We start from the raw sequence: 27946 nt of genomic DNA, 5'->3' as shown, positions 1-27946 counted from the left end.
ACCTTGAACTCTTGACACATATTAAGTTGGTGTTCACACTAAATCTCAGAATTCTTAAATGTTACTAGTGAGAAGTTCCTCATATGACAGTTTATAGTTTTCTGTGAAGCATTACTTGGTTTAAAAGCACATTATTCTGCTCTTTATTTTTACTATTTGCATAGGCTATCAGAGTATGTATAGGATGAGAAAGGAAAAAAAAAATCAGCAGAATGCAGAATGTCTCTCAAGTGGAAGATGCTCATGGGATTAGTGTCCTTTAGCTGAAAGACCTGGTTAATTTCAAATTACAATATATATTGGACTTTTTTTTTTTTACGTAACATTCTAACTCTAAGCCTATTGAGTAAAAATAATTGAGTAGCATGGATTTCTCTCTAACAGGAGGATTCACTGTTGCATGCAGCACAAAAGAATAAGATTTAAAGGTTCAAGATCAAATGGTTTTGATGTGGGACAGGGATAGGTGGCATAGAGGACAAGGGGGGATAAATATGAGGAAAAATGTATGAGACACATACCCTTAGCAAGAGAAAAAAGAGATTTGATCCTTTTTTGGTTGAATGCCTGTAAGTGATTTCATGACCTTTTTTTCCCCCAAGTTATTAATTTCTAGAGGCCTACACCCATTGTGGGAGACAGTAGTTTCCTAAATTATCATTTTAACTGAAGCCAAATAGACATTAATTCATTACATGTTGAATAATCATCGGTTATTGAAGCAAAGTGGAAAGACTACTGCAGGTGTATATGTATATGTGAAACTTAGTATTAGTTGGATATAATATTAAAAAGTAAAAACTGATGTTTTCCCCCTAAATAACAGAAGTACTTGAACTAGACACTAAAGCAAGATACCCCTTGCTTCCTGCCCCTGCCACCTTTAAAAGCCATCTTCTAAAGTTAAATACTGCTTTGAGGATCAAGATTAATTGTCATACAGAGGTAAAGATTTGTTTCTGTTTTATTTTCAGTCTTATGGTTAATGTCAGCATTTAGTCATTAAAGTTTGGTTAACTGTGTTTTAAGTAACAATTATTAGCTCCTGGAGACTCTATGCTCCTTTCCTATCTTTTCCTCTTAGCACCAACATCATGCCCAGCAGAAAGAAGTTGCCCTATAACCACTTACTATTTCAAGAACTTGGAACCAATACTTCTTTAATGTATGTGTTGAGACATCTTGCACTTTGATGAAGAAGTCAGTTGCCCTCACAGAATAATTACTCTACATTAGGCCTTCTGAGAATGTCTTTGTGCTGTTTAGCCTTTTCCAAAGTGTTACTTGAGCCTGATTTGATTCCGACTGGGCTGCAAAGATTTACCTACAACTTTGTGTGCCCCCATTTGTAAATTCATCGCAGAGACAAGGAATTATAGGCAAGGAAAAGGGCTCTCCTGCTAGTGGCACTTAAGATCTGCCTTCTACAACCAGAGGAACCTGCGGCTCACCACCATACACCCTAATAAGATACCTTTGTTGAAGCTTATCTATTAAAAATCATATTTCATTCTATAAAAATTGAATTTACTCTTCCATTTTTTCTAATCATTCTTTTTTTTAAAAGTCAGATTGATTGTGTTTAAGCACATGTGGAATTGGGCATTTATTGTTTTGGTACTTGACCTTCCAGAAACAATCTGATTAGTGTTAGAATTAAGAATTCAAATGTGATTTTCCTTTTATTATTATAAGACCTGGAGAATTTAATTGTAAATAGTTCTTTAGCAGTGAATTTAATAATAGCAGATATTTAACTTGTCTTTTGTTTACTTTTTAATATGCCTTTATTAGCATACTGATAGATAGAGTTTGACTTAGATGATTGATTAATCTTCATGTTTCGATGGCATTACTCTTTAGCTCAGCACAGTGTCTTGTATAGAGTTAGCTGAGTTCCTGTCTTCCTCACCAGATGCGTAGTATCTTCAGAATTAAGACTGAGTTTCATTTCCCTTGGTATTTACTTTGAGAGCCTTATACATAGTTTAACAATAACAGTCATTATATTTTGACAACCTATAATGAAGCATTCTACATTTTTCACAAACAAGTACAACTAGAAAAATGAAATTTTCTTAGACATCTCTTTTTACACTAAATTCAGCCCACTGCCCACAACAGTTGCTTATATCAAGCTAAATATAAATATCACTGCCTTTTCCTGGATTTCTGAATGAATAAACATTGCTTAGTTAGTGGCCACTTTGCATGTGTGTATACTTTAAATATAAATTTATTAATTCGAAGCAGTTTGGAATTTGTGTGGTCTCTCGTTGTCTAGAACTGTGCTGACTTAAAGGTGTACTTTTATGTAACATTCCCCACTATACACATATATACGCATTTTTTACTTTTTTTTTCCTTAACGCCTGAAAGTAGACTTAACGTACGTGAATGCAACATGAGGCTTTCTCTTAACTAAAACTTAACTGCTCTTGAATATTCTATTTTCAGTGAAATGGTTACAATGGGAGACCGTACTCAGACTTATTCAATTTAAATTATTCAAGTATTTGTCATCTTTGAGCCAGCATGGGCAGAGGATGAGTTCTGAGACATTGACAGAGCTCAGTGCTGGGCCTCCATACAGCACAGCTGCTCAAGTGCGCCTGGTCCCTGAAGCGCAAGCCACTGCTTCAAGGCCCTCTTCTGGTTCAGGCTAAGAAAGGAAAGCCTTCTGGTCCCACAGCTCATAATTTAGTATGGGAAGGAAGGCAGATGGAATTTACTTTGATTTAATTACTTCATTTTCCTAAGTGTATTGTTTTTCCCAGATATACCAAAGTTCCCAGTAACAGTAACTCAAGTGTCAGAAAGTATTTCTGTAGCACAGTCTAGCAATTCAGTGAGTACCTATCAACCCATAGTTCATTTTTCCATTAGTATCTTAACATTTTTGAATGGACCTCCAAGAGCTCACTGGGATACTTCTGATATTTTGCCCCCATTGGACTGCTTCTGTCTTTTTCTTGATAACCTAAATTTTGTTCTTAAACCTAAGTTTTATTTGAGGTCTTTTAATCCTATATAACTTAAAGAGTTAATTTTATTGTTTTTTCACCTTTTAGTAGTATGCTATAGATACTGTATTATGATGTATAATTTTTGCCATTCACTTGAATTAAATCAGTTATTGGAGCATTTAATTGTTGTGTACTTCACAAAGTAATTTAAAATCACTGAAGCAATTAATGCCTTTTAGATCCAGCCTCCCAGTTAAGTAACCTCTACTAACTATCCTAAATCTCTTTTAAAAATAAATGTCAGTAACAAAATTATAAATACCTAATAATAGCTATTCATTTTTTAGTATAACAACAGATTTAGTTAATAATTATTAATATATAATAAACATTTTGAAGGAGAAAGAAGTCTTATTGTCCAGGGTTATCTTAAAAACCAAATTTCATTTACATTATGTGGCCAAAATTAATTGACAATTTAAAAAGTAGTTCGAAAGGATGTATCAGTTAGAAATGCTTTCAGCTGCAAGTTTCATGCACAGTGACATAAAATAATAGGGATTTATTTTTTTTCCAGGACAAAAAGTCTAGAAGAAAGTGGTTGTGTCCTTTTGTTTAGAGGCTAGTTGAATGTAGTCAGGATTTTGTCTTCACGCTTTCTCTTGTGCCTGATACAAGATGGATGCTTCTGCAGATCAAGACATCATATTTTAGTTTAGGGCAGGAAGACTGAGGAACAGCTTGTACCTATTGAGTTTTTCTCTTTCAATAAGGAAATAAAAGCTTTTCCAATGACCTCCACCAAATGTCCACTGTGGACTTAGTGGCCCATGGCATGTAGCTACCGCTAGCATTAAGGGATGTTGAGATATCAAGGACTTTGGGCCTTTGTAGTGGATGAAGCAGGGGAACAATGGTTTGAATGTAATTTGGGGTAACCAATCAATAGTGTTAGCCATAGTCTGATAATTAAAATTATACTAACTTTACTAACTTTAAAATGTATTCCATCTTCTAACTGACTCATTGTTTCCTGTTTGTTCATTTGGGTTTTTGTTTGTTTTTCTCCCCAGGTTAGAAAACTCAAATCTTCTTACACCAAGTTTTCGTTTCTGTGACTACCAGAGTTGAAGTCTCTGGGCGAAGGCATTTCCCAAAGACTGATGGTATCTCTAGTTAAAAGACCATCTAGCCAAATCACATATAATACTTGTCCTGTTCTGTTCATTACAGATATTTTCTGTAGCATTGAAAGGATGTTTCTATTTTTAAATCTGCTTTAAGCCTCAAAGTATCAAAGAATCTTCATATAGGTCAAATTGAAAAATATAGGTGTAGTGTAAATGAAAGAACAATTGAATAGTAAACAAAGCTTAAACACAAATGCTATCTGTCAAAAAAAAAAAAAAGGCCAAAAAAGCCACTGCTTCGTAGACAGGAACTCACTCTCAAAAAATTTAATCCTGGAAAATGGTGTTATTACCATTTTTAAAATGTAAAAACTATTACCAACATCTATACACTGATTATTACCTAAAGTATTACTCATTCTTATAAAAATACATCATAGGACTTATTAGAGTTTTGTAAATTATGATTCCTGATAAGAAAGTGTGAAAAAAGTTGAAACTGAGACAATGGAAACAAGTATTTCTTCTACACTGAAAGAGCTCATAGTCAAAGATGTTGACCATAGGAGCTTGGCTATATTGCAGTTGTCTGTATTTCCATATCAACATCTTTATTGTCCAGTTCTTAATATTTCTTTTATGTGAACTTAGATCAGTGGTTTTATTGAGGCAAAACTCTAGATATAGTCATATAAATTTCTAAACTACTATAATCTGAAACATGGAGTTGGGTGTTACACAGAGATGCAACAAAATACATAAAATCATTACTCCTTGGCATAATCTTTTGCCAATATGTTTAACAAAAGATGACATTGTAAGATATATTTGTATAAACAAGGACATGTGATTTAGGATGATGGTATTAGAACAGTTGCTGTGCCACATGTCCAGAAGCAGAAGAAATTGAACTATGTGGTAATAAGGGAAGGCTTTGAAAAATAAGTAGGCCAGTGTGGTGTGCAGGTGAAGAGCAGGGGACCACAACCTATGGCCTGTGGCATACTATCTTTTTTTGTAAGTCAAATTTATTGGAACAGCTTTGCGCATTCATTTACGTATTGCTAAGACAGTTTTCTTGCTACAAGAGAAGAGTTGAGTCATTGTGGCAAAGATCATATGGCCCACAAACTTAAAATATTTCCTATCTGGTCCTTTTTAAAGTTTGTCAGACACTGGTTAAGAATGTGGGTTCTGCTGTTGTACAAAACTGGGTTAAAATTTGGTTTTGTAATCTGTAGCTTAAAGGATGTTTATATTGATAGAGGGAGATTTCACATAAAGTACATTGTATAATACTTGGCATGTGTTACATACTTATTAAATATTTTATTAAATGTTAGATTTTATTTTATTATGACTTATTATTTTAAGTGAATTATAACTTTTAATTCAAGTAGAAATTAGAATCTCTAAAGTTAAGTACTCCCTACCCCTGAAATAAAAGTTCAGGAAGCTGGGAAGCAAATCATCTAATCTTAAGAAATTTTCAGGAGTTGCACAAAATATTATATAGAGACAGGGATCTTGATGTAAGAGACGAACAAATGTACAGAATAGTAAAGCCAAGACTTTAAAGTACAATTAATAAAGACTGACTAGCATATTGAATATTGTAGGAAGCTATGAGAGTCAATTAAAGAGAAATTAAGATACTTTATTAAAACTTAGAGGAAAATGAAATTTTTAAGTGAATTTAATAAAGAAGAGACATTACTACTAGCCTTGGAAAAATAAAAGATAGTAGTAAGGAATACTATGAACAATAATATGATAACAAATTAGATGACCTAGATGAAATAGACAAACAAGTACAAAAATACAAACTACCAAAACAAGAACAAATAGGAACTCTGAATGTAAACTCAAAAGTCCTTACGTCAAATCTGACAACAAATAAAAATTATATACTGTAATCAAGTGGGATCTATTCCAGAATGCAAAGTTGGTTGAACCTGAAAATCAGCAGTGTAATATACCATATCAGTAGAACAAAAGGCACATGATCATCTGAATAGATACAGAAAATCATCTGACAAAATCCAATACATTTTCTTGGTGAAAACACTCAACAAACTAGGAATAGAAGGGAACCTCCTCAACTTACAAAGGACATCTGCAAAAAACCCATAGGTAACATCTTTCTTAATAGTGAAAGACTGAATATTTCTCCTTAAGATCAGAAGGGATGTCTGAAGAGATGTCTCCTCTCATCTTCTATCCAGCATTGTGGTAGGGGTTTTAGCCAGGGCAGTTGTCAAGAAAAAGTAATTAAAAGCATCCAGATTGGAAAGGAAGAAGTAAATCTATCTCTGTTTATATATCTATCTCTGTTTATATTTTATATAGAAAATTCTAAGAAATACACACATATATACAAACGGTTAAAGTTCAGGAAGGTTATAAGCCATAAGAGCATAATAAAGATTTCAGTTGTTATTTTTTTATACACTAATGAACATTCAAAAACAAAATTAAAAGCAATCCATTTACAATAGCGTCTAAAAGAATTAAATATTTAAGAATACATTTAATAAAGGAAACATAAACTGGAAGATAATTTGTGTTAGAAGAATTGGAAGACTTAATATTGTTAAGATGGCAGTGTTCCCCAAGCTTAATCTACAGATTTAATGCATCAAAATATCAGCTGCCTTTTTTTGCAAAAATTCATAAGCTGATCTTAAAACATTTAAAAATGCTAAGGACCCAGTGGAATAGAATTGAAAGTTCAGAAAAAAACCCTTACATTTATGGTCAGTTGATTTGCAACAAGAGAACAGATAGTCGTCAACAAATGATACTAAGACAATGATATATCGTGCTTAGTCTCTCAGTCGTGTCTGAGTCTTTCTGACCCCATGGACTGTAGCCCACCAGGCTCCAGGCTCCTCTGTGCGTGGGGATTCTCCAGGCAAGAATACTGGAGTGGGTTGCCATGCCCTCCTCCAGGGGATCTTCCCAACCCAGGGATCAAACCCAGGTCTCTGGCACTGCAGGCGAATTCTTTACCATCTGAGCCACCAGGGAAGCCCAAGAATGCTGGAGTGGGTAGCCTGTCCCTTCCTCAGGGGATCTCCCCAACCCAGTAATCGAACCAGGGTCTCCTGAATTGCAGTTTTCTTTACCAGCTGAACTACCAGGGAATCCCATGATATCTACATGTAAAGAGTGAAACTGGTCGCTAACTCACACCATATGTAAATGTAACTCAAAATGGACTGCAGGCCTAAAAAGAAGAGCTAAGACTATAAAACCCTTAAAACATAAGGAGTAAATTGTCATCATCTTGCATTAGTCAGTGGTTTCTTAGGTATGATGCTAAAAGCACAAGTGACAAAAGAAAATAAAAGTAATCAAATTTAAAACTTTGCGTTTCAAACGACAAAATCAAGAAAGTGAAAGCATAAGCCACAGGAGAAAATATTTGCCAATCACAAATCTCTTCTTGAGAAGAGACATTCATAGGACATATATTCACAGCCACTAGGTGGCTAAAATAAAAAAGACAATAACAAATACTTGTAAGGATATGGAGAAAATTGAACCCTCCTAAAGAAAGGATGGCATCACCGACTCGATGGACGTGTGTCTTGAGTGAATTCCGGGAGTTAGTGATAGACAGGGAGGCCTGGCGTGTGCAATTCATGGGGTCACAAAGAGTCAGACACGACTGAGCAACTGAACTGAACTGAACTGAAATTCTTGGTGGGGCTGTAAAATGGTGCGGCCACAATGAAAATGGTTTGCGCGCGAAGTCACTTCAGTCATGTTCAACTCATTGTGACCCTGTGGACTGGAGCCTGCCAGTCTTCTCTGTCCATGGGATTCTCCAGGCAAGGCTATCAGAGTGGGTTGCCATGTCCTCCTCCAAGGATCTTCCCAAATCCAGGGATCAAATTCATGTCTCTTAGGTCTCCTGCATTGGCCGGTGGGTTCTTTACCACTAGCACCACCACCTAGGAAGCCTGAAAATGGTTTGATTAATCCTCAAAATATTAACCATATATTTAGCATATAACCCAGCAGTTCCACTCTGGACACAAGCCTGGAGAATTGAAATAAAAATATTTCCATACAAGAACTTTTACACAAATGTTTATAGTATTGTTATTCGTAATAGATAAAAAATGAAGACAGCCCAGTGTCCCTCAATAAATACATGGATAAGCAGAGAGTTATACAACAATGCAATGGAATATTACTTAACCATAGAAAACAATGAAATACTGATAGATGCTACAATACGGATGACTCTTGAAAATATTATTCTAAACAAAGCCAGACACAACAGGCCACATTTTATTCTGTATAAAATATCCAGCATAGCCAAATCCATAAAGGCAAAAAAAGTAGATTAGTGTTAAGGGACAGGGGAAATGGAGAGTGACTACTAATGGTTATAGGGTTTCTTTCTGGGGTAAAATGTTCTAGAACTAGATAGCAGTGATGATTGCAGAGCTTTTAAAAACTACTGACTTGTATGCTTTAAAAATGAACATATAAAAAGTGTAAGTGAATATAATATGAGGTGATTGTTTTTAAAAATAAGGGTTATAGAAGATCAAATATAAGGAATCCAGACCAGCAGATAAAAATAAAGGAAATGTTCTCATTATATAAGATTTGGCCTTAGAACACCAGGCAAAATTAATGGAGACTGAAATCCAGCCACACTTTGGTAAAGTTGTTTTATTTTTTAATTTTAAAATGAAGGGGGAGAAAAGAACCTAAAGTACTCCAAACAGATAAAACTAAAGGGAGTAAAAACATTAGCTTGTGATCAGACTTCTCTTCTGTGGCATTTAATGACAGAAAGTAATGGAATAATGTATATACAGCTACAATGAAATAAGTTTATGATTCAAAATTGCTTATCGAGATGAGCTAGGGTTCAGTGTGAAGAACAAAAGAATGATCTTCTCAGCCATACAAGGGCAGACACACACACATGCACTCCACCACTGCTACAACAACAACAAAAAATGCTTGCTTTGCTGGCCAAGTAATCAGAATCAGGGATTCAGGACTGGAACTATACAGTGATGAAGTGGATGACATTTAAATAAGCTGTTCCTATTTTGTTTCTAAACAACTCAGATGTTAAAAATGATTCTTATAAGATGCCTTATGGTAGAAAAAATAATGTTCTGGGTCAAATACCCCAGATCACTTCAAAAACACAGAGAAGGATGTATAAGAAAGAATATTAAATCCCTTATTTTACAGATTGTGGAGTCAGTAGATGTTGTTTTATTCTTCATATTCACAGAAAAACAGTATTTAAGAACAAAGGAAATATGTGATCTATGCAAAAAGAAAACATAAACAAGAAGCATGACAAAATGCTAAGCAAATGTATTACAGTTATCAACAGATTTACTCTCTTATTGAAAGGTAGAATCTGCCATGGTGGATGAAAAGTAAAAACTTGTTTTTAGAGACAATACTAAGCAAAGTAGCATCAGTTAATGTAAAAGAATGGCAATGCAATAATAGACAAAAATAAATTTAATAATACAGAGTGACATATTTGTAATGTGACAGAATTCAAAGCAAAAACTTTAATCTGGTCAGTAAAGACAATTTATATTGGAAAAGATATAATACACACTGAAGCTTTAATAGCCATGAATCTATTCATGCTGGTCATATCGCCTTAAAATACATAAAACTATGTGACACAGAAAACATGGCTTTTGTTATCAGATCTGGACTCTAGGGAAACAAGTAAATAAACACGTAAAGCTGAGAATAAGGAAAGGACAAAAGTAGAATTTGGGAGGAAGCAGAAGTGATCACAGTGGCCCAGAGGTGATAGCAGTGATGATATAGATTCAAGGAAGATCTGGGATATAGAATCAACAGGTTTTGTCCCTTAATTAGCTACAAGCCAAGGATTTCAAAACAAGTCAAAGGTCAGCCCACACGTGTGTGTGTGTGTGTGTGTGTGTAAATGTGTGTGTTTAAATGGTTCTCCACAACCATTCTCTCTTGTCTTATATTGAACTCCTTAGGTCCCATTTATCACCTTGCCTGCTCCCACTTCCCATGCCAGCCTCTGTGGGCATTTCAGTGTATGACCCCAGGGATGCAGTAAGGGAGATGGCTAAGGAAGAATGACTAAGAACGTTGTGAATCTGAGGAATAAGAGGAAAATGAATCATTGTAGTGGTTCAAAAAGTAACAATTGTATACACTTAAAAATGTTAAGATAGATTATTTTTTACTACAATAAAAAATAAGTTTAGAGACCTAAAAATGTAGTGATAATTATAAATCAGCTGAAGCGTATAAATCTGTCTTAAGAGGATTATGTTCATTTATCTACATTCGATTTGCTTCATTTCATAAAAAGTACTGGCTTACTCGACATTGAAACATCCCTATGAAAAAAAGGGTCTCCTTGCTTTTAGATTAAGGAAGTCAGCTTTAATTAAAATATGTCTCATTTCCTTTCTTTTCAGTCTTAAAATTTTTGTCGTTGCTTTAGTTTACTTTCATATCATCTTCCTTTTTCTGTCACCCTAATTGGAAAATTTTAGTTTTTGATTTGACACCTGCTTCTTAACTGCCACAAAACATATTAATTATGCTTTTACTATTATAGAAACATAATGTTCAGCTAGCTAACTAACATGAATAATCCATCACTAAGAATCATTAACTACAGTAATTGCTGTCTTTATACAGGTAAAGACAGTCATTCGATGATATGGCTGACAACTTAAAATCATAAGCCCAGTTTCACTTTAAATATAATAGTGTACCAGCTGATATTTCAAAACATGTTTTCCTCTTTCTCTCTCTTAGAATAACTTTTAGAAAACCTTTAACAGAAAGATCTTATTTATCAAGTTGATCCAGAATTCATTCACCAAAACAAACCTTAGAACCCAGCTTTCTAATCCAGCCAAATTTCTTGCGGTAAAATTACTTTAAGCATTCATTAGCCCCTCAAGCTCTTATTCAGAGTCTGTTTACTTTTAATAAGCTGTTTAATTTACTGTTTAATTTGTGTGTTTAGACAAATTGGCAATGGTTCAATAATATAAACCCTCCCATAAAAATGAGAGGGGGGAAAAACTGTGAAACTAAAGAAACGTAGTCATCTGAAAGGTACATGTCTTGAAACCTCAGTGAAGACCTGTGACACGTGTGCCCTAGGATGGTGAGAGGTGCTTAGTTGGATGAGCGAAGAACAGTAAGCTGAGTGACAAATAGGTTAAATAGTTACATTTCCAGTTTTCTGAGAAAAAAAATAGACTATATTTTTTCTTTGTTTCATGCAAATGGTAATAGAAATTTTGGTGAATAAGTAGTAAATTAACAGCTATTGGTAAAATACCCAGCCAGGATGACATTTTCAGAGAAGTTAAGAAAAAACAAAATTTTGCTTTTTCTATGTATAGTTACGTATCTATTTATTTGAGTATCAAAAATAATGGTGTTAATGTTGGTATATTTACTTTAGATATGTGCATATGAAGTGACTAATTGTACCTGATGTCGGCTTTCTCTTGTCCTGGTTGAGTTTTAGGAAGCTCTCTGAGAAGTATAATTTTATCAGTACAGTTTAGGGTGGGAAAGGAAGAACAAGATGACTGCACATAGAAATTACTGAAATATAAAAGGCCACATTGAACAATGGGTTTACAATCCTATGTTCCTGATACTTGTTTGCAGATCATGTAGGGACTATTATTGTGAGAGAAGGTAAAGTGAAAGGTTTTGAGGAGGCAGTGGATGTCGTGCAGAGGGAAATCCAGGTACTTTATTGTTTTCTGAGTCTGGGTTTTTACCTCTACCTACACACTGTGCTAGTATCTTTATATACATACATGATTCCCCTTAATTTCTATAATAATCCTATGAGACAAGTACTACTTTAGTCCCCATTTCACAAATGAGGAAACTGAGGCACAGAAAGTTGTGTAGGTTATCTCAGGTATCACCACACAGGATCAAGTTTGTGTTGTTGTTTTTAGCCTAAGCATGGCTTACAGTCATTACTTCAAAAGTGACCAACATCCTCTGTGTATTTCTATAGACTTTTCCATAGTTACCACACAGCATTTGTGTCATGCACCTTGCATTCTGCAACTATGAAGTCTCCTCCATTCTTAAACAAATGAGAACATTTACGATCGTAGGTCTTAACCCTTTAAAAAATAAAAGCAATATTTTAAAATTCTAACTTCACATAAAACTAGAGGATGTCCAGTGATAATACCAAAAAACCCACTACAAAGTTACTTTAAATCATATGTGTCAAACTTCCAGCTGGGCAGACTGAAATCCTGCCACCTTACCTCATCTGGATTGTTTTTGCAGAGTTTATGTTTTTTGGGGAAAAAAAATTTCTTTATTTGCTGCAGATTCCACTCCTCTCTATTACACTGGTCCAATTTACACATTTGACATCTTGTAATCCCAGCTTGAAATCATGAAAGTGTGAAAATGAAAGTTGCTCAGTCGTGTCTGACTCTTTGCGACACCATGGAATGTGTCCATGTAGTCCATGGAATTCTCCAGGCCAGAACACTGGAGCGGGTAACCTTTCCCTTCTCCAGGGGATTTTTACAACCCAAGGATTGAACCCATGTCTCTGGTCTTGCAGGCAGATCCTTTACGAGCTGAGCCACAAGGGAAATCACAAGTCCTAGGTAAATTGAAAGTATATTGAATTATTAACTTTTGGGGGGTGAATATGTCTGGTAAAATGAAAGAGACCTATGATTATACAGAGTAACTCAAACTTTCAAAGCATAGTCCCTACGAACTAAGATTAAATTATAGGGCTGTCAACCATGTCTATTAGTTTCCTATTAATGTTTTCTTTTTCCCCGTAGAAAGAACTGGAAAGTCAGATTTTTCTTAACTCAGACAGAAGATTCAAAATGTGTGAAATTGAAAATGCTTACCCTGATAGATATGTAGATTTCCCAGGGAGTAGTGGTTTGGGGATTGTCAGTAGTCAGAGTATAATAATAAGTTGTCAATGACATTTTCAGGCTGTCAGCTTGATTGCCAGGGTGAAATTAATTGGTTAAGTGGTATGCAGCATTATCATGTATGATTTTTTTAATATCTTTTACAATATATAAATTAATAATGAAGCTTCTAGAGTTAGCAAAAGATTACTCTCCATGTGTGAAAGGGCAACATTTTAGAACTGTATTCTGTGATATAATGGATTTTCTTCCAACTTATGTTTGTATAATAATAAACTTAATAAAAATGCCAAAATTTGACTAGTTTTGACCTACAAAAAAGAAAAAGACAGTTGACTTAGTTTAATGTAGTACATTAACTATTCCAGCCTAGATATTATACAATTGTTTCAAATTGGGAAAGTGTTTTTCACTAGACACTAAAATATGGCTTTGTTTCTTGGCTAGTAATAAACAGGCATTGTGTCCTTGCTTTCTGCCAGGCCGTGTGCTCACGTGGATGGTCATTTTTTTACTTCATCCTCCTAGGTCTTACAAGTATTGGAATTTTCCAATGCTTGGCCATTGGCGGGCTGTTCACCACACCCACCCCACCCCCCCACCCCCCCTCACCCAGGAAATCTCATTTGTCTTGATAGGCTTAAATGTGCTGACAACTCCCAAATATCCCTCTCTCCCAGACCTGTACTCTGAACTCTGTGTGCATTTGTGTTTAATCATTCAGTTGTGTCCGACTCTTTGCAACTTCATGGACTGTAGCCCACCAGGTTCCTCTGCCCATGGGATTTCCCAGGCAAGAATACTGGAGTGGGTTGCATTTCCTCCTCCAGGAGATTTTCCTGACCCAAGGATCAAACCCAGGTCTCCTGGTTTGGCAGGTGGATTCTTTACCACTGCGCCACCTGGGAAGCCCCACTCTGAACTCTAACCTCATTTATCTAACTACACTTCTTTGACTCTTCAAGTGAATGTTTAAAGGGCATCTCAGATTTACCTATTCAAAACAAAATTTCTCATCTCTTTCTTTACTTCTGTCTGTTCTTGGCTCAACTTCCTGCATCCTGGAGAAGGGCACCTCCACCCTGCTCTTTGGTACTGGAGAAATCAAGGAGTCGTCCCTCCTTACCATTACCTATTTTCTATTCAGTCTATCTCTTATATAATAATATTGAGAATCTGTCTACTTCTCTTCTATCTTCATTTTTTTTTTTAGCCACCTTAATCTAGCCACTATCTCCTTTTACTCAGATTGTTACAATAAGCACCCAATTTGTCTTTAGGATTGTACTTCTAGACTTCCTTGAAATCCATTCTGTAAACATCAGCTTCATAAACTGTTCTCCATTTAGGAGAAAATGCAACATACTTGCTGCCTCTATAAGGCCCTATATGTTCTGACCCCTAGCTACTTAAAGCCAGCCTCTTCCCTCCCTTTTGTTTAATGATGTCTATCAGTTCCTCACAGTCACAAAACTCTCTCCTGAACTCAGACCTTTGTGTTATTCCCTCCATGTGGAATACTGCTTCTCTTCTTAACTCTTACTTATCCATCAATGCTCAGCTTAAGTGACACTTGCTCAGAAAGCCCTTTCCTGGTCCTCTCTCATCTAAACTAGGGCCCCATGATTCTATGACATAGCACATTGCTGACTTTTCTTCACTGCACGTAACACAGTTTGTTATTGTTGTTAAGTCATGTCTGACTCTTTGTGACCCCATGGACTGGAGCCCACCAGGCTCCTCTGTCCATGGGATTTTTCCAGGCGAGAATACTGGAGTGGGTTGACATTTCATTCTCCAGGGGACCTTCCCGATCCACATAGTTTGCAATTAGATAACTGTGTGTGATTTATTTGTTTGATATAAGCTCCATAAGGCAGGCCCCTTGTGTATTTGTGTCCAGGGCCCAGTACATAGTGGCTGCTATCAGCTTGAAGTGAAAAACAATCTTTCTTGACATTGGTGCTCAAAGAAAACCAGATTGTTCAGAAGAGCATGCAGTGATGAGGGGCCTCTGAAAGTGTGTTGTATGATACATGAAACATGGAATGGTCTCAAATCTCATCTTTATTTGGGATGAGTTAACTTTTCTGAGCCCCTAAATTAACCCTTAATATAAGATTTTGAAAGTATATACTTTCTCTATTTTGTTCACTGCTGCATCCCCAACACCTAAAAAGTCCCTGGTGAATAGCAGATGCTTAATAAATATTTGTTGAGTAAATAAACTTTTGTTTATTCTTTGGCAGAGTTCCTTTCTAGTGACACTCTGAGAGGGTTAATAAAAGAAACCATAGGAAGTCCCTAGTAGATGACAAGTACTCAATAGATGTTGGAAACCCTAATGCCTTTTTCAGACATTAATTTTTCTTTTTTTTTTTTTTTTGCAAATCACACAAGTAGTTCTCAAAAGCCCTGGATCCCCATGAGTATTAAAACAGTGGGTAGGTGCATGCGTAATTTCTGTAACATTTTTCAGACTCCTTACACTTACACCTCACCTCCACTGCTTACTAGAATGTAGGTATTTTTAAGTATATTATATTCCTCAGGTATAGTGAAGCAAAAATTGAGAAACACATTTTAAATCTTGCCTAGAACCAGTTGTCATTGGAATAATAACTGATAAAGGCTCCATATTAGAAGGCTGTCAATTTTAGGCAAAAGTATTTTTAAAAAATAAAAGAAACTATGCAATGGTTGTATAGTAATGCTACTGTCTCTCTGTAGGTAAAACATGTCAGAACGTGTGCATGATAGAGTGTTCCTCTGGGTGTATTACTTTGGATTTAATCCTGAAAGCAGTTGCTAGCCCATAATTTGTTTTTCTTTAAAGAAAGGGGAGAGAGGACAACAGGTTTCTTAACCCTCCCAAATCATGTCTTAACCTTACTTCAGGCCCCTTTTTCAAGGGAAATATTTATATTCCCAAGGACTGGTTGGAAGAGACTCAGTCATGCCACATTTACCTTTGTGTTGTTTCAGTTTAAGAATTTGTGAGCTCTGCATTCATTTTTATATCAGTTAATTAGGCATGAAATCCAGGAGGGAGAGAAGGGTGAGGGTTAGAATCACCAGAGGATGTCCACAAATCCCAGAAATAAGGGAAGTGAGAATTCATCAACCAACAGAACCACATATTACAGCCCAACCTTGGGCTATGAGAAGTAACTTGAGCCATCAGAACAGATGAAAGTGCCCCTTAAAGCCCTCTGCTAGTCTATAATTGTAAAATGTTTACAAGCATTTTATGCAATTGAAATATTAAGCAGTTCTAAGTACCCTACTTCTATGGGGCATATATTTTCACAGGCTGCAGTTTTGAGCATAAAGCTGTGCTTTCTGTAGTATATGGAGGCTCTTCAAATTTGAATACTTTAAATGTCAACATAGAATAGCATTAAAGTTTAGGATCTGGGTTTAAGGAAATATATGGTGCAAAATCTGATTTTATGAATCTTTGGAACACACTGTGAGTGTCACTAACCAGATCCGTCCATTAGAAATAAAACTACTTCTGGTAGAGCTATCTTCAAGAAGAGAAGTTCATGGAACACATCCTCATCATTTGTTTCATGATAGTGTAGCTCATTTTAAGTTGCAGTTCTATGTGTGTGTTAGTCACTCGATTGTGTCCGATTCTTTGCGACTTCATGGACTTTAGCCCTCCAGGCTCTTCTGTCCATGGGATTCTCCAGGCAAGAATACTGGAGTGGGTTGCCATTCCCTTGTCCAGGGGAGCTTCCTGACCCAGGGATCAAACCAAAGTCTCCTGCATCACAGGAATATTCTTTATCGTCTGAGCCACCAGGAAAGACTGACTCTATAGTGCTCTCACATGGAATGAGCTAAATCCTTTCATTTCCTTCCACTTTGGGATTTCTCAATGTTCCATTGATGGTCTGGGGTCCCATTTCAGTTCAGGGCTAAGTTGATTTTGGCCATGTCTTCTGCAGCCCCATTAGCTGCTTGCTTCCTGGGCTCCCAACAAAACTTTTTTTCCTCTTACTGACCACCTAGCTGGTCTCCCTGAGTTACTTTTCTTCCTTTCCTGCTGTTCACAAACATCATCAAAAACCCTTTCCTGCAGCCTCTAACAACTCAATGAACCCAATCTGTTGTCTCAACTGGTATTCCCAAAAACATATTCATGCAATCCAAATCCCCCTTCACTTTTAATCTTTCAACTCTCCCAACAGGTTACCGCGTCATATCTCACACTAGAAGAATTACACTTACTACCTACCCCAGGTCTACATTTCATAAGCTTATCTGTAGGGCGCAGGAAGTGGTACATTTTTATCCATGGTACATTTCAGGATAATAGTTTTGAAGTGTTTCTCCATTAAGAAACTGAAAGAAAGCAGATGGTATTGGTATTAAACTGATTACTCTAAACTGACCTCCCTTTAGAATAAGTTCAGATTTTTATCTGCAGCACCCCTTTACCTCTGATTTAGAGTAGGCAAGTAACCAAAGATATACTGATACATTCAATATTTTAAATCAATATACAAGTGAAAAATCTGTTCTTACTTTAAAAAAATGAAATAATAGTTTAAAAACTCCTTCATCCAAGCCCATTGTGATATGGCTACGCTTTATGAAAAGATTTGTTATTTTAAACTAAAAGATTGGAAGAGAGGGAACCATAAGAAGACTGTGATTAGTATTGGGACTTTGTACAATACAGACCAGTATCACTCACTGTTCATATTTGGACCTGCAGTAAATGTAAAATACAAATTTGATAGTGTGGTATCAGTAGTTTTTAAAATATCTTGGATTGTGTCTGTTTTTCTACTTTTCTTCTCTGTTTTCTCTAAGATACTAGTCCTGCTGTCATAGTTTAGATTTAGGTTAGTAAACTTAACACCTGTATTATTAACTATTAAATGTGTTGCTGATTTTCTAAAATTGTTTTCTTACTAAACTTCCAAATAAGTATGTCTTACCATAAAAAAAATAAGACATCTTTCTTATTTTGGAAGATACAGATAAGCATGTGTCCCTTGTAATGAATATAACAGTCATAGCCATGAAAGCAATTTCTGTCCACCACTAAAATTATTTAAATTAGCTATTTGATTTCTCTTCATCATGAGAAGACAAGAAAGCTAAGTAGCTACAATATGGCATGTGTATACAACATATAATATGTATATTGTATATTGCATATACATATACAATAAGCATACAATATACAATATGCTTCCGACTTTAAAAACTGTGTATTCTGAGTCTCAGCTGACTTTTCATTGTGTCAGAAGTCTAAGCCACTGTGTGAAAAATAGAGTTGGTGACTGTATGTAAATGAGATTTTCTACCCCAAGGGAATCAGCTCTGTGAGACTCAGTAAGCAGCTACAAAGGATTTATTAAAGAGAAAAGTGCATCTATTACTGATTAGGATATTTTGAGAGAAAGGCACATTAAGCAGTAATTTTTAAATAATCAGTTTAGTGAATTACAATATCAAATGACTTCAATGCTGGAAAGAATCTTAAAGATCAAAGACCAACTCTCCCATTTTACTGATGAAGCCCAAAGCTTTCTCTAAGACCACCTGGAACATTCCAGCTTTCTGAAATGACCTCAGTTCCACTGAACTGCAAGGTCAGCAAAGACAGTGTTTAATTGTTGCTTATATCTGTGGTGTTTGCGCAGTGCTAGGAACATTTTAAACATTCAGAGTGTGAGTCCGTGTGATGAATTAATAAGTGAGTTTATGAACAAACGTTATCACCTGTCTGTTGCACAGGGATTTGTGTTATACAAATCATATTCAAGGTTGATTTTATCTGTTTTCAAAAAGTTCTCATTACAGTAGCCTAATCTGCTGATATCTTAATCTCTCCCTGTACTATGCACCCTGCCCTCTGTTCACACTCGAGCGTGCACAGGCACACACATGCACACAAACATGCATATACCTGTGAGATAGAGTTATTGAACTTGTAATTATGACTTCTGGCTGACCTCTGTATGTTCAGATGATACAGACATATAAATATTTTCTTAAACCTTCTTGCCAATTGCCAGATGGTCAGATCTCCAGCCAGAGTATAAAAGTCAGGGGTATTTGGTACCCTGAGCTTCTGTATCCATATGAGCCTTTTGTCTTTCATTCTTGGAGCAGCCAGGATCTGGTTTCAGTACCCTTTGTCCTTCATACCTTGGGCATTTTTCCTTCTCCACCTATACATTTTCATTTTTTCTCCTATACCACATCTCCAAACAGGCATTTCTTGAAGTGGATTGATTTTAAGTAAGGCACTGATCTGTGAATTGAATCATCTAAAATGCCATAGCAAACCTGGGACAATTTGTGAAATAGAATAAATAATGATAGTAATGGACTGTAATGCATATAAAATAAATACCCATGAGTCCATACTCATACAAATAAATAACTTAAATACACTAATAAGGAAGAAAAAAGGGACAGCTGTTGCTTGCAGGAGAAGTCCATTTGATGAATGAAGAAAGAACGATAGAAGTAGAAAAATCACCATTTGGCAAACACTGTGTTCATTGCTTCAGATAAGAATAATCAATAGATATTAAAATTAGTGGCGAAAAGTATGATGAGAAATTGGATATTTTCAGTCTTAATGCATCCACTCATGAGATACTTTTTTAAACATTGGAGGACACTAAGGGGCTAAGTCACATCAGTCGTGTCCAACTCTGTGCGACCCCACAGACAGCAGCCCACCAGGCTCCCTCGTCCCTGGGATTCTCCAGGCAAGAACACTGGAGTGGGTTGCCATTTGACATGACAACAAAATGCAACGTGGGAACCTGGACAGAATCCAGGATCAGGAAAAGGGCATTAAAGGAATAATTGGAAACATTTGAATGAAATTTATAGATCAGCTAGTAGTATTATGTCAGTGTTAATTTCCTGGGTTTGATCATTGTGTATCAGTTATAAGTAAGATGTTAATATTTGGAGAAACTAAGTGAAGAGTATATAGGAATACTTTTTGTACTTTACTTAACCTTTTTCTAAATGTGAAATTATTTCAAGACTAAAATTTGAACCTAAAAATAAATAAATAAAAAAGCTCTAACATCTTCTGACATTTGAAAACTTTTTTAAAAATGTTAAGAAATAGAGAAGTTTTTATGATCCTCCTTCGACACAGGAAATAGATGCCTGTCATTTCTGTGATTTGCTCAAGGCTACCCATTATAGACAGCTTCCCTGGTGGCTCTGACAATAATCTGCCTGCAATGCAGGAGACCTGGGTTTGATCCCTGGGTTGGGAAGATCCCCTGGAGAAGGGAATGGCTACATACTCCAGTATTCTTGCCTGGAGAATTCCATGGACAGAGGAGCCTGGTGGGCTACAGTCCATGGGGTCCCAAAGAGTTAGACATGATGTGAGAGTTGGACTGTGAAGAAGGCTAAGCGCTGAAGAATTGATGCTTTTAAACTGTGGTGTTGGAGAAGACTCTTTAGAGTCCCTTGGACTGCAAGGAAATCCAACCAGTCCATTATGAAGGAGATCAGCCCTGGGATTTCTTTGGAAGGAATGATGCTAAAGCTGAAACTCTAGTACTTTGGCCACCTCATGCGACGAGTTGACTCATTGGAAAACACTCTGATGTTGGGAGGGATTGGGGGGCGGGAGGAGAAGGGGACCACAGAGGATGAGATGGCCGGATGGCATCACTGACTCGATGGATGTGAGTCTGGGTGAACTCCAGGAGTTGGTGATGGACAGGGAGGCCTGGCGTGCTGTGATTCATGGGGTCGCAAAGAGTCGGACACGACTGAGCGACTGAACTGTGAACTGAACTGAAGTGACTAACACTTTCACTTTCCCCCATAATAAAGCCATGTGTTCATCACAACCACTTCTTATTATAGCTACTTTACAAAGTAGAAGGAGAAGGCATTATGATTGCTATTTTGTAGACTTGGAAACAGAGTCCCAGCAAGAAGAAAAGCTTTACCGCCACAGAGTGGTGGTGGGGGGTAGGGGTGGGGGATGAGAGTTCAAGTTCAGGTCTTCTCTTTCTCAGTCCAGTTTTCTTTTCATTCATATTCCCCAAATATAGTTATCTTTCTCTACTATTCAAGAAACATCTGTTCAGAGTTTTCCAGTCAAAGCATTGCACTGAACACTATACATACAAAAATGGAAATTACTTTCTGGAAGCCACTTTCAATGAAGTGAGTTTTTGAAAAGAAATAGAAGTTAGCCAAGTTAAAAAAAAAAAAAAGCTAAGGACATCATTCTGGTCAGGAAAGAGGGTAACTTGGCCCTAAAGATTAATCAAGAGTACAACAGAATTGGCCTTGAAGCCCAGCATAGTCACAGTTCCTTTTATTTACAACTCTGTAAGCATTTAGCACCCATTCACTAGTGAAAGGTTCTTACAGACTGCTGTTTAAGTGTAAAGTTCATTTTCTTCACCTTAACTTTGCTTTGGAAATTGTTGTAGAATTTACTTGCATTCTGCTTCACTGGCAAGCTTAAATTAGTCTTGCCTGTACATCTCTGTGATCCAACCTCAACAGTTTCTCTGTGTGGTACCACCAATGGGATCATCTTTCCGCAGTTATAATAGTACCTAAGAAAGGTGGCTGGATAACTAATGTCAAGAGAAGATGCACCCGCCTGGCTTTAGAGCTCAGCATCGCACACTGGTTTGACAGTAGGGCTGCAGAAAGCAACTGACCAGAGAACAAGTGTGACCTCCAGTCCTCTCACAGTGTGTCTCTGGGCTGATCATATCCCCCAGCTGAAATTCTCCAGCTGGCAGTGGGAGATTCTTTAGTTCTGATAGCTTGGCTCCAAGTTGTGTGTATGCATAGTCTTGACTGCTTTACAAGCCTTAACCTGCTAAACCCTTTAAATAGAATGCCTTTCTTGGATTTATCTAACCTGGCCACACATTACATAGTTCAAATTGTCTGAGTTTGCCTTTCCTTCCCTGGTTTCACATGCACTCTTATTAGTCTGTGAGGGAGTATGAATTCCACATTGTGAGGATTTAAGGCATTAAACTCTTAACAGTCATTTATCACAGTCCTACAAATAATTGTATCCAACCAAGTTCAGGGAGAATAAAACCAGATGCTTAGTCTCTGCATAATGGGTAACCTTGGATATTTAGCCTTGGAGTGCCATTGTTTCGGTGCATATGTAATTTATACATCTCTATTTGAGCAAGATTTAATACTAGTGCAACAGCTACTGCTGATGCACAATTAGGGCCGATGAACTCTTTGCTTGTACAAAGACTCTGTTCAGTTCGACCTAGAAGTAGAGAAGGCAGTGCCTTTTGTATGGTTTATTCAGTTGTAATCTTTTGTTCTGAGCCTGCCTTCAGACATTAGTATGATAGACTTTTGGGATCATCATAGGTTTTGTTAGGTTTATCTGTTCAAGACTAGCCACCGAGTTTCAAGAGCTTTGAAACTTTAAGAATACAAACAACAACTGAAAATTCAGTAATGCCTATATCAATTTGTTAAACCATCCATTGGCCCCAGGTTGAAAACTTTATGGGCCTCTACTTTATGGCTGAGGAATTTGCCCAGATTCTATGTTAATAAAACTAAATTCCCAACTATATTAGTTTCCAATTATATTATCTGTTGTGTTGGCATAAGAACTTCAAGCCATGTCATCCTTACAGATTTGATTCATATGACAGGGTGGAGGAATGGTGAGTAATACTTTTATTATCTAACTTAAGTGATGGTGGTTTAGTTGCTAAGTTGTGTCTGACTGTTGTGACTCCATGGACTATTTAGCCCGCCAGGCCCCTCTCTCCATGGAATTCTCCAGGCAAGAATACTGGAGTGGGTTGCCATTTCCTTTTCCAGAGGATCTTCCCAACCCAGGAATCAAACCCAGGTCTCCTACATTGCAGGCAGATTTTTTACCAACTGAACTACAAGGGAAGCCCTGATCTAATGTATGTATGTCTTTAAATAGTATGCTAGCTTTCAACCAAAATTACTTGTTTTGCATTAACTCTCCAACACTTGTATATTCTACTGATGTCCTAATTTCATGAGACATTAGAATGATTTCTGTTGCATAAACGATAGCTTTCACTGCTTATAAAATGTGCTTCGATACACTCAATAATGTCTTCTTCACACTTATACTGCATTGATTACATCTGGCAACCCCATATGGTAAAACTTAGTTACAACCCTTCCAATTAAATTATGGTTGGAAACCCACTTCTGGGGTGCAGCTCAGCTATCTACTAAATTTCTCAGTGATATTCAGGACATTAAATAATTTTGAGACAATAAATTTGCAATATGAATGAGAGCAGATGAGAAGGTTTTCAATCTGTATTAATTTATTTTTCAAAATTCATTACTTATACAGTTTACTTTCCAAGCTAATTCTAACCAAAGATGAGTAACACTACATTGGCAAAAGTTTGTGCATAATGGATTTCCATATGCTTAAGCAGAAACTCCCAAGTACCATGTTTATATACAAGTAGAATGCAGTGACAGAGAAAGCATGGCACCCCACTCCAGTACTCTTGCCTGGAAAATCCCATGGACAGAAGAGCCTGGTGGGCTGCAGTCCATGGGGTCACTAAGAGCTGGACACAACTGAGTGATTTTACTTTCACTTTTCACTTTTATGCATTGGAGAAGGAAATGACAACCCACTCCAGTGTTCTTGCTGGAGAACTTGCTGGGAGAATCCCAATGACGGGGGAGCCTGGTGGGTTGCCGTCTACAGGGTTGCACAGAGTCAAACACAACTGAAGTGACTTAACAGCAGCAGCAGCAGCAGCAGAATGCAGTGAAAGATGTCCTTAAGGAGGTTCTCTAGCACATGCTCCCAGCCTTGTTCTCAGCTAATGACTTTGCATCCTATTTCATGGAAAAAAGAGAACCTATCAAAAGACTGGCACAGCCTCTCACTACCACAGGCCCCTACCTAATAGCTCTCTACCCATGTACTTTGCTTTTTTTTTTTTTCTTTTTTTTTTTTTTTTTTGGCTGCGCCACACAGCATGTAGGATTTTAGTTTTCCAACCATGGATCAAACCCATGCCCCCTGCATTGGTAGCGTGAAGTCTTAATCACCAGACTACCAGGGAAGTCCCTCCATATACTTTGTCTTTTCTCCTGTTTCTATAGATGAAGTGTCTGTGTTTCTAAGGCCACCCCCTACCGGTGCACAGGTTCTCAATGTCAACCTCACAATTCCGCTCCTGGAATGCCCTTGTCTCCTGAATCATCAATTTCCCCCTCTTCCCCTGGAGCATTAATACCAGAAAACAAGCATCCTGTGTTTCCTCCTACCTTAAGCAAACAAAGGAAACTCTCTTGACTAACCACTTCTCCACCCCACTGCTGCCCAGCTGCTGCCCGATTTCTACTGTTTCTGAATCATCTCTTCCGGTTCTTCTGTAACTCATTCTGATCAGGTTTCACCCCATCCTCCCCACCCTCTCTGTTCCATCTGTGTTGGCTTCTTGTAGATCTTTGGACTAAACAGACCTACTCCTTCCTCAGGCATTTGCTCTTGGTGGTCCCTGGCCTCTGACCCCAGGTGTCAGTGGCTTGCTTCTTCCTCTAAGGCTTTGTTCAAAAAAATCACCTGTTTAGTGAAAACTTTCCATCATTTTATTTAAAATTGAAATAGTTCTTCACATCCCCTCACTTCTTATCCCCTTGTGCTGTGTTGATTTTTTTTTTAACACATTCTAATAGGAGAAGGCAATGGCAACCCACTCCAATACTCTTGCCTGGAAAATCCCATGGATGGAGGAGCCTGGCAGGCTGCAGTCCATGGGGTCGCTAAGAGTTGGACACGACTGAGAGACTTCACTTTCATGCATTGGAGAAGGAAATGGCAACCCACTCCAGTGTTCTTGCCTGGAGAATCCCAGGGACGGGGGAGCCTGGTGGGCTGCCATCTCTGGGGTCGCACAGAGTCAGACACGACTGAAGCGACTTAGCAGTAACAGCAGCAAAGCACTATAAAACTTATTTTGTTTTCTAAATAAACTCATTAATTGGGCTTTTTGAGGATTTGATTGTTTAACAGGCAAAGCTGATATAGGTCCCCTCTACCACCAAATTGAACGTCCCATGACACGAAAGGGCCTGGGCTTGGAGCCAGCCTGGAAGGACATTCTGCTCACCCTCTGAGTGGCTTTGGGCTGTCTACCCTTTCCAAGACTCAGTTTGCTCACCTGTAAGTGGGCATAATATACTTAAATCATTCACTCAGTGAATGTTGAGGGCAGTCTAGGTCAAGCAATGGGCTATGTCCTCAGACAATCCTGAGTGAGACAGAGATGATTCCTGCCCTCCTGGAGCTTGGAGTCTAGGAAGGAGGTAGGTATGTTTAATACCTAGGTATGTTCAATAATCCTAGAAACAAATGTAACAATGTTACTCTCTCGCCACCACTGCCTAAAAGCTCACTTTTCTTGAGAGGCATATGCTAGTTGATAATCTTCTCAACTTGATTTTCATACTTGATTGCATCCTGAAATATTTCATAAAAAATACAGGCGAGGAGGCAAGGGGTATATGTCTAGAATGATTCAAGAGGTTGGTAATATGGCCTCCAACCTGCATTTTCACCATCTCCTAGGAAATTCTGATACAGACCACATACTGAGAAGTGCTGATTTACAGAAAGAGTTTTATCATCTTTCTTTTTAATAATAGGTAATAAAAACATTTTAAAGTCATGTCATTTTGAATAAATTATGCTCTCCTAGAAGCCATTTATTCCAGGACTTTGCCTCATATTAATGATATTAATGATCCTTAGAGGCTACACACATGCTATCTAATCTTACTAGGGTCTCAATCTTAAAATAACTCACCCCCCTGAGAACATCTTTGGTTGCCTCGTAGCTTTATTGCAAAAAATACAAAGGGTTTTAAAATGTCATCCATTTATGTGGCTAAGAACTACGGCCTAGCAAAGAGAGCCACAACCAAAAAGAAAATTGACCTCAGAGAGCCTTCCTGCCACAGACACTAAGGAAAGCAATCAACAGATGGTGCTGACTGCTGCCATGATTGAGCCATGCAGATTCAAATGTGAACATCATTTCACTCCGTTAACATAATTATGCTAAGGCAAGTAATTTTGATGTATGACATGTGGCCATGTTCTACAATAAGGTCATAAACCCACAAAATTATTCCTTTGTAAATAATCAGAAGGTGTTAGATATTACTCAATTCAGAATGATTGAAGGTGGAAAATCTGACTTGTGAATTAAAAGCAAAAGGCGGAAAATCTGACTTGTGGGTTAAAAGCACACCAATGACAATTTATTATTTGTCTCTCATTTTTTTGGCCTCTCTGTGCAACTTGTGGCATCTCAGTTCCTTGACCAAGAACCAAACCAGGGCCACGGTAATGAAAGTCCAGAATCCTAACCATTAGGCAATCAGAGAACTCCCTGTTATTTGTCTTTTAACCTATGGTAATGTCATAGATATTATGCGAAGATATCATGCGAAGAGTTGACTCATTGGAAAAGACTCTGATGCTAGGAGGGATTGGAGGCAGGAGGAGAAGGGGACGACAGAGGATGAGATGGCTGGATGGCATCACTGACTCGATGGACGTGAGTCTGAGTGAACTCCGGCAGTTGGTGATGGACAGGGAGGCCTGGCGTGCTGCGATTCATGGGGTCGCAAAGAGTCAGACACGACTGAGCGACTGAACTGAACTGAACTGAATACCATAGATAGCTGTATCCAAGGAAAAATTTGTTTTTCACTATGTCTAGAAAAAGACAATTGAAATTTATCCTGGTAAATATCCCAGCATTTTGTGTCAGATGACTTACGGTAGTTTGTCTACTTGTTATTTACATTCCTCCAGAATCTACTGAGCAGAATAAGCTAATGTTTTTGAGATGGTTCAAGGGCATCCTCATGAATATCTAAAACTGGGCACTATGTTAATACCCTCATCCTCATAAGAAATGTACCTGTAGTAAGTGGTCCTAGACTTTAAGGCCATTGTGTTATATCTGCATAGTTCAGGCCATAATATTACTTTTATCAGTCTGATAAGTAACTAATGGTACCTCAGTATAATTTTACTATAATTAATAATTGTAGAAAAGTTTGATCATCTTTTTATGTGTTTAAGAGCTATTAAAATCTTTTGATGTCTGTCCTTTGCCTATTTTTCTGTAGGATTTCTGTTGGATTTATTGATTGATAGAGGTCTTATATAGAGTAGAGAACTTATCCCTTATCTTTTAAGATTTAAACTGATCTTTTGGTTTATCCCTTCTGTTTTGACTTTACCCATATGATTTCTGCTGTGCAGAATTTTAATCTGTATGTATATAGTAAAATTTATTAATCTTTAATGGCTCCTGGGTCTTTGTCACACTTAGGCCTTCTCCATTCAACACTGTGTGTATAATACATGTGTGTGTATAGTATATATACATAAAGTATATACATAAAGATAGTACAACATAAATATCTGTTCAGTTCAGTTCAGTTCAGTCGCTCAGTCATGTCCAACTCTTTGCAACCCCATGAATTGCAGCACACCAGGCCTCCCTGTCCATCACCAACTCCCGGAGTTCACCTAGGCTCACATCCATCGAGTCAGTGATGCCATCCAGCCATCTCATCCTCTGTCGTCCCCTTCTCCTCCTGCCCTCAATCTTCTCCAATGAGTCAACTCTTCGCATGAGTGGCCAAAGTACTGGAGTTTCAGCTTTAGCATCATTCCCTCCAAAGAAATCCCAGGGCTGATCTCCTTCAGAATGGACTGGTTAGATCTCCTTGCAGTCCAAGGGACTCTCAAGAGTCTTCTCCAACACCACAGTTCAAAAGCGTCAATTCTTCGGTGCTCAGCCTTCTTCACAGTCCAACTCTCACATCCGTACATGAC

At 37.4% G+C, this 27946-nt stretch overlaps 1 protein-coding gene across 5 annotated transcripts in view; it reads left to right on the top strand.

The window, feature by feature from the left end:
* SERPINI1 (serpin family I member 1) overlaps window positions 1-27946 on the top strand; it is an 82752-nt gene that overhangs the window by 2861 nt on the left and 51945 nt on the right. For 2 of the 5 annotated variants that reach the window (XM_055569155.1, XM_055569154.1), the window contains exon 2: window positions 827-945. The exons of the other annotated variants lie outside the window; for them this stretch is intronic. The gene's annotated coding sequence lies outside the window, so the exon portion shown is untranslated. The remainder of the gene's footprint in view (window positions 1-826; window positions 946-27946) is intronic. 5 annotated transcript variants of the gene reach the window in all.

Source organism: Bubalus kerabau, chromosome 2 (genome assembly GCF_029407905.1).
Source record: "Bubalus kerabau isolate K-KA32 ecotype Philippines breed swamp buffalo chromosome 2, PCC_UOA_SB_1v2, whole genome shotgun sequence".
In the NCBI taxonomy this organism is placed as follows: Eukaryota; Metazoa; Chordata; class Mammalia; order Artiodactyla; family Bovidae; genus Bubalus; species Bubalus kerabau.
This window is presented reverse-complemented; position numbering and strand designations above follow the sequence as displayed.